The sequence below is a fragment of the Cupressus sempervirens genome, chromosome 2 (assembly GCF_028749045.1).
Source record: "Cupressus sempervirens isolate cs-2001-9-10 chromosome 2, ASM2874904v1, whole genome shotgun sequence".
In the NCBI taxonomy this organism is placed as follows: Eukaryota; Viridiplantae; Streptophyta; class Pinopsida; order Cupressales; family Cupressaceae; genus Cupressus; species Cupressus sempervirens.
In genome coordinates this window covers 769,947,331-769,956,449 of record NC_143119.1, presented here as the reverse complement: position 1 = coordinate 769,956,449, position 9,119 = coordinate 769,947,331, and positions in this window count along the sequence as shown.

Here is a 9,119-nt window from a genome sequence, read left to right as displayed (position 1 = left end):
CAACTCTGGACTCATATTTGGCATAAAGATTTCTTCTATTCAAATGCTCTAGTTTTTTTCAATTTGTTTAGTTCTGTTATTATGAGGCAACTAGATCATACTTTCTTTAGGGCACCCAATGTTTTGAAGACTCTGCTTAGGCCCTCTTTCTTAGATGAAAAAATAAAATTAGATCATAACTGGGGAAGCATATTTTTGTTTAAAGAATGTACTTTAATCAGAGTTTTTGCATGCCCATAGCCTCCTCATCTATTGCCTAAATATCTACCCCCTAGATTGGCCATTATTGAATTCTTTTGGCATTTCTTATTGATGAATAAAGAAATGATCCCTGCCTCTCTACATAAGCCTACTTTTGTATGTAGAACCTTTAAGGTAGGAGACTTTGAAATAGGCAAGAATGCTTTTGAGGAATTGGGTGACTATTTAGGTCAGTATAAATTTTCTACTAGGCCCTATAGGATGTATGATCCTGACAGTTATATTGCAAACGAGGTTAAGACCATTAGGGGTTTTGTTCTACCTCCAAGTAAGCCTATCCCTGTAGAGGACCTAATTGCCAACATAGTAGCAACAGGGGAGGCAGATGAGTTATTGAGGAAGTGTGAAGAAATAAGGAAAGTGGAAAATGCTTTGAAGAGGACCAACCCTGATTTTAAGGGTTTTTATAGAGAAGTTCCATATCCAAATAATCTAAGGAAAATGATTGAGAATTTTGATCATATTATGTTACAAATGCCTCATGAGCCAGAGGGAGAAGAAGCCATTGTAAATAGAGAATCCCCTGAACCAGATACACAATTAGATATTGATTTGGAAGAAGAGCAGCCATCAACATCAGCCTAGATGCCACAAGGAAATAAAAGACAAAAGACAATGCACATCCCTGAAAAGGTGGTAAGAAAAGCTATACAAGTCATGTCTGGAAGTAGTGAGTATTTTTCTGATATTAGGAAAAATTATTTTCATCAAAGGGCTATTGAAGCAGGAAAAGCTTCTACTGACATGCAAATTGCAGCATCAAGGTTGGATGACAGGCTCATTCAATCTGAGAAATTCATGGAAGATGATGATTTTATTAAATCATCTGAATTTAAAAGTTTTCTCTATAAAATAAAACAAAATGAACTCACATTGAGTCTCATACCAGGAGAAGATCCAGAGAAAAATAAAGAGTTAGTTGAAAAACTATTGGCTTATGACCCTAAAAGTGAAACAATGACTGCCGCAGAAGCTAGGGAATTAGTACATAGGAGTGGCATGATTCTAATACCACATTGGGACATTAAGAAAGCTTTTGTATTGGACCAAATGAGAAGACAAGATAAGGCCATCAGTTATGAAGCCACTAGCAGTGAAGGTTTTAAAAGAGGGTCAGGTTTTAATGTGGACACTAAAACCCTAGTAGTATGGAGTGTGGCCCCTGACACCAAGAAGCCTAAGATGACGGATATAGAAGAAACTGCTCAGGGAAATATGATTGTGTGGACATTGGAGAGCACTAATGGGAAGGAAATCTCCAGTTTGGTAAAACATTTTTCTCTTATGAATGAGGAAAAGGTTGATGAAATTGAGGATAAGTTAGATGCAATGTTTAATGAATGCCTTGATATCAGGAGAACATATGAAGAAGAGCTCAAAATGAGCCATGTACAGCAACAAAGAATAGAGGAGTTGGAGGAAAAAATTAAGATTCTGGAAACAGAAATAAAATCCCTCAAAGAATAGCTCAAGATAGCAACAGAGGCAGAGCATGCACCAAGGCAAGAGGAAGAAAGAAGGCACAAAGTACAAGTAGAGGCCCAAACAGAAGAAATGCTTATGGGAACAACAGTGTCAGTGCCTATGATTAATGTGGAAACAGAAGTTTCCCAGGTCGACAATAATACCAAGAAAAATGTTTTGATGAATGTATTAAATCATAGAATCAGCATTCTAAAAAGAATATCTCAGGATACTTATAATACATTCATTAGTCTACAATCTGCAGAATAGGTATGCATGGGTGTAGTTAGATGGCTTGAGCCTATTTTTCAACGGTGGGGACCCTATATGCAATTTTTTGACAGGTTGATACCCTTGTTAGCCAAGAAGCCAGATCTCCCAGATAAAGTTATTACTGTGAAGGAAGGTATGGAAAAAGTGAAAGAATTATTGCAAATCTTCACAGGGAAGCTGGTAGTAATTCAAAGTAAATTAAAAATGGTAACAAATGGTTTCTATTCTTTGATTCCTTCTATTATCGATTCTAATGATAAGTTAAAAGATTTTGATGAGTGGTCTAATTCTTTTGCTCACATTATAGACTTGCCACAAGTGGTGTTCGTCCTCCAAGATGGTATTGATGAATGTCTTTTCAATGAACTAATTGATACCCTTTTCAAGATTGAAACTGAAGTGAATAGGTTTATCATAGAAGGAAGGGTGATTACTGATGCCAGGTGGTAGAAAATAGTGGATGAATTAACAATAGTTAAAGAATGTGATTGGCCCACTAAAAGAGAAATATTTGTCTGGGAAGCAATCGCAGAAATCAAAGCACTACCAACTAGGATCAGTTAGAGAAAAGGACAAAATTGAAGATATTATGCTCCAGCTGTCATTTGCCTTCTATTTTATTTTTTTTGTTTTGTTTGTTCGATTTTCTTCTGAAAAGGGGTAATTTACCCAATTTTTGAAAAAGGACACGTGTCACCTTCTTTAGCCCGAAGCTAGTTGCATCTCACACTATTTAAGTGAGATCCCAATGCTAAAGAATGGTCCAAATTCTATTTCTTCTAAGTATTGTGCTTAGTCTGGTTTTTGGTCCAAATTTTGAAAGCAAGTTTGTAATGTATTTTGCTGTCAAATACTCTAAGAATACATGAATATAGAATGACCTATGTTTCTTTATGAAGGCCATTCCGAGTCTACTGTAAAGGATATACCATTTTAAAAGGAAATGAATACAAATTATGAACTGTCCCCATATCAGTTCTTTCTGAATTTTGTCTCCTTTTAAATACTTAGCTACCTTGATGTTGTATGAGTAAAAGCTTGTGCAATTGAATGCAATCAAATTAGGTTGTATATCCATTTATCATTGCTGTTAATTCAATGGATTAAATAAAGGCTTTGATGAATGTGATAAGATTCCTTAAGTATTGAAAAGGATTTTTGAATGATAAGTTCTGATAAGAATTACTGATAGAATTTGTTGTAAGGCAACAAATTAGATCTAAGAATTTGCTATAGACTCTGAACCCCAATGGATTAGGCACTAATCGAGTTATTTCAATTGAAGGAGAAATATCTTACAAATGGTTTTTCAAATGCATCATCAAATCAAATTTTACTTTTATTCCCTGTAGATCTTCAAAATTGGCCAGCACTTGTCTGCATGGGATGTTTCAACTTCAGTTAGCCATTGTTGTTGAAAACATCTGTAGATCTATAGAAGAATTCTTGGCCATATCTGTTTATGGGATGTGTTTTATCAAGTTAGTAAGAATTATATATATGTTCAAGGATCTTGAAATGAGAATCAGAATGAAACTAAGAACAATCCTCATACATTTGTTTCAATTTTGAACCATCCCTGGGTACACCCACCCTGGTTTTGCAGAGCCAAAAGAGTAGAAAACCATCTATGGTTTTGTTGAAGTTGGGTCCAAATACCTTACATATGCAATTGTTAATAAGAATAGGCTAGTCTTTAGATTGTGTATGTACTGTCATTTTGGTATTAAGCATTTTGTCACTTAGTAGTTTTAGCACTTCTTAAAACACCAACACAAGGATAGCCTTAACTTTCTCAGGGTCGATTTTTAGATCTTCTACTAAAAATACAAATCCTAGATACACTAACTCCTTCTTCACAAAGATACAATCCTTCAAATTAATCAACAAATTTCTTCCCTCAACTTGTCAAATACCCCACAAATATGAATGATATGCTCTCTTAATGTCTTACTAAAAACCAAACTATCATCTAGGAAAACAATGAAAAAATTACCCAAAAATTCCTTCAGCACCTCATTCATGAGCCATGATGCATAAGCATCCTAAGTGTAAGGCCAATCTTGCATCACCCAAAAATATTTTAATTTTTAGCCTTTTCTATTTTAATAATGACTAGTAGATAGGGTGGTTACTATTTATGGGAACTTTTTATTTTTAGTAAGTTTGTCATACGAGCTCAAAATGTTCTCATTTTCTATAGGAAGGTTCATTGTAGAAATATAAGCCTACCATAAAAATTTCATTGCTCCAACTTAAGTATCAAAGAAGTTATTGCAGATTTTCAGTGGAAAAATTTGTAGAAAAATCTTCAAGCTCATTGTTGGAGGCCTTACAGTGCTAAGATGAGGTCTAAAAACTCAATAGAAGGGTGCTAGCGCAATTTTGAGCATGTAGATTAGGAGTTGGCATTTTGCAAAAGTGGTTATAATAGCCAATCAAAGAAACGGTTCATGAGTTATGGCCTTTGGAAGTTGGGCTACCAAAATTTTTAAAATAATTTGTCAAAGATGTATTTGGCCAACTCTATGTGTATTGTTAAGGTCTGTCAGCCCTAGGTATTAGGTTTGAGCATCTAGAACATTCCTGGGTGGCATAAAACTACCTATTTAAGAAAGGCCTAAACATTGTCTAGGATAGCTCAGGTGAGAGTTTGCAACACTATCTTGCAGATTACTATAATGAAGGCAGCCATTTGGGTTAGCATATTGTAATTGAGAATTCTGTAATTCCACTTTTGTAGCAATAATAAGAAGTTCATATTTTGTTCTTGCATTTGCTATTGTTTCTTTGTTTCTGTTATGTTTCTTTGTTTATGATATTAAGGGGAGTCCCCTGCATCAAGCCACATGAAAGTGCTCGATGCATTAATTAACCCAAAAGACATGACTAACTATTAGAAATAATAGTCCACCAAGATAACTAAGAGGGGGGGGGGGATCACTTATCCAATTAAAATATTTATCAACCTTAATTAATCTTAACCATTCAACCTTAGTAAACAGAAACTATAACAAGATGCACATACACAATTATAGCAAATTTATTAACTATAAAAACCCTCGATTAGAGGGAAAACCCTGGTGAGAATGATGCCCACAAATATATCTTATATATATATATATATATATATATATATATATATATATATATATATATATATATATATATATATATATATATATATATATATATATATATACATACATACATATATGTATATGTATATGTATACATATATGTATATGTATATATACATATACATATATACATACATATACATATATATACATATACATATATATACATATACATATACATATACATATACATATACATATACATATACATATACATATATATATATATATATATATATATATTCTTTGTTAGAGGATGGACCCTATTAGTAGTCTATAAACACATTCAATACATAAGAGTCCCTTTTACGAGACTTTAAATTCCTATTAAGATATTTCAACTCTACAACTCCTAATAGGGTTGAAATATCTTAGCAGGAATTTAAAGTCTCGTAAAAGGGACTCTTATGTATTGAATGTGTTTATAGACTACTAATAGGGTCCATCCTCTAACAAGGAATATATATATATATATATATATATATATATATATATATATATATATATATATATATATATATGTATTAAGATATTTCAACCCTATTAGGAGTTGTAGAAACAACTCCTAATAGGGTTGAAATATCTTAACAGAAATTTAAAGTCTCGTAAAAGGGACTCTTATGTATTGAATGTGTTTATAGACTACTAATAGGGTCCATCCTCTAACAAGGAATATATATATATATATTCCTTGTTAGAGGATGGACCCTATTAGTAGTCTATAAACACATTCAATACATAAGAGTCCCTTTTACGAGACTTTAAATTTCTGTTAAGATATTTCAACCCTATTAGGAGTTGTAGAAGGTAGAAGGAACCACTATTCAAATAGCTTTTGGGGCAAGACCATTGAACTCACTATCCACCTAATTTCTCAATTATTCCTTGTAGAATAATTGTTCATACTATGTTTTATCCTCTTTCCTCTTTCTTGTCAACCAAACTAGTCATTGTTAGACCTTGTAGACTAGGTCATGAACCTTAGATCCAAGTATCAAACTTTGGATCTCTAAATAAAACCTTGACAATGAAGTTTTCTCCAACTTTTCTCTGCTCTACTTATCTTTGCATATCAATTTTTCTCTTCTATTTTTCTCTTCATGCTTCTTGCAATCATCCATACAATCATATACAATCAAAGGAAAATGTCCTTCCTTTATATTGAATCCATGAAAAATTCCCTGAGTTGGCTAATACACCTTCTCAATTATTTATTATAAGACCTGATTGAGAACATGTTACACTTAGCAATAACATTAATTGTTCACCTTGTAACTTGAATAAATTTTTGTACATGTAATACTATGATGAGCAAGCTTAGCCATGTCATTACCAATATGTCATCTACATTCTTTTAACCTTGCTTCTTAGAATAACAATTTTACTAAGAGATATAACAAATTTACCAAACATGCTTATGTAAACTCTATCTCAAAATAGTCTTCACCAAAACTTGCATAGCTTCTTCTAGACTTACTATCATTTTCTTTTGAGGTTAGCTACATATGCTAGTCACTTAGTAGTATCTCCCTTTAACCTCACTAGGGATAGTACTCAATGATTTGTCTATACCCACTTGATCTTTCCACTATTCTATCAAATACCATAGAAAACTACCATGTTGACATCAATAACAAACACAGTCATGAATGTAACATATCATCATGCTAATTATCTAATCATGTTTCTACAATACTCCCCCATAAGAATATTATCAGCATTCATATTTCCAACAATCTCCCCCTTTGGTATTGATGGCAACATAGATGAAAATCATCTAGTTTCAAAAATACCAACTATAAAAGATTGTTATCCTTTCTTTTCAAATCCTCTTCATTAGTCATTTTCCCCCATTGGTATACCTCAATTTACTTTATATCAATGTTTTAATCTCTCCCTTTAATGTACTCTACATCAAACTATTTTTCATGTTGTAATCTCTCCCCCATTGACATCAATGTCAAAAGGTTTCAGCAACCATCTATCTCTACAAAAACTATCTCTAACTTGCTCAAGTGTCCAAAGACATTGTTCAAAACAACATTTATCAAGACTCCTAAATGACTCTATCCATCATAGATACTCTCCCATATAGGAAGCATCAAAATTCAGTCCAAACAAACAATAATGCTCTATAAAACTTGACTGGTGCACTCTTGCATCATCTACTCTGATGTAGGTAGGGGCATAACCCCTAGCATACCTCACAAATACTCAAAAGTCTCTTTGGGAAGAGGCTTGGTGAAAATATTTGCAATCTTCTCTTTGGTGCTTACATACTCCAATCTAATTTCCTTTTCTGCAACTTTCTCTCTCAACATGTGATACTTGATAGAAATGTGCTTAGTCTTAGAATACAATATTGGATGCTTTGACATATTCACTATACTTGTGTTATCACAATGTATGAAAATAGATTCACTAAATTCTATCCTTATATCCTTCAACATATGCTTCATCCAAACAACTTGATTACAATTGTTTGTTGTTGCAACATATTCTGCCTCTATTGTACTCTATGAGATACAATCCTGCTTCTTGCTTAACCAAGAAACCAGTCTTCCATGAAGAAAAAATGCTCCACCACTACTGCTCTTTCTGTCATCCATACTACTTGCTCAATCAACATCAACATAAGAATATAAAGTGAAATCATTAGATCTTTCATACCACAATCCAAACTTTGGAGTTCCCTTTAGATATCTAAATATCCTTTTAATTGTTGCATAATGTACTTCTTTGGGATCAGCTTGAAATCTCACAACAATTCTAGCTACACTTGCTATATTTGACCTTATGTGAGTCAGATATTGTAATCCTCCAGTCATAGATTTTTACTTCTTCTACTGAAAAATAGGTGTCTCATCCTTCATAGATAACTTGTGTCTAGTTACCATAGGTGTTCCAACTAGTTTACATGTTTCCAAACCAAACCTTTTCAATAGATCTTTCAAATACTTGATTTGAGAAATAAAGATGTCTTCTTTATCCTACACAATCTATAATCCTAGGAAGTATTTTATCTCTCCTATCATACTCATTTCAAATTCCTTCTTAATATCTTCTACGAACTTGTCATTTTCATGATATCATCAACAAATATTACAAAAATCATCAATCCATCATCTATTTCTTTCCAATATAGATTACTGTCTGACATACCTTTGCTAAATCCAAGTTTTGTCAAATGCTTGTCCAACCTTGCATACTAGGTTCTGTGTGCTTTCTTTAAGCCATACAATGCTTTCTTCAATTTTCATACCATGTCTTTATCATTTGTTAAAGGAAAACCTTCAAGCTATTCTATGTATACCTCTTCTTCAAGTTCTCCATTCGAAAATGCTAACTTGACATTCATCTGATATACCTTGAATTTCTTATATGTTGCATAGGCTAAGAATAACCTTACTACTTCAATTCTTTCCACAAGAGCATAGGTTTCATCATAGTCTATCCCTTCTTGTTGTGAGTAACCTTAACATACCAATCTTTCATTGTTCCTTACAACTTCACCTTGTTCATTCATCTTGTTCCTGAATACCCATTTTGTTCCAATCACATTTTTTTCTACAAGTCTAGGGACCAACTCCCATGTCTTATTCTTCACTATATGATCCAATTCTTCTTTCATAGCTTGATTCCAATAGTCATCTTTACATGCCTCAGATTTTTCTTTAAGGAATGCAACCCACATCATTCTAGAAAAGTCATCAACAATAATAATGAAATACCTTTCACCATAGAATCATTTAGTCTTTGTAGGACCACTAAGATCTATGTGTACAATCTCTAACTTTACTATAGTAGTAAACTTCTTGCTAGGAAAAGAAGCTCTATTATGCTTTGCCAACACACACTCCTTGCAAATTGTGTTAGTAGGCTTTACAATCTTAGGTAAATCTCTAATTGCAAATATATTACTAGTATTCACTATGTTATCAAAGTTTATATGACAAAATCTCATATGCCATAACCGACTGT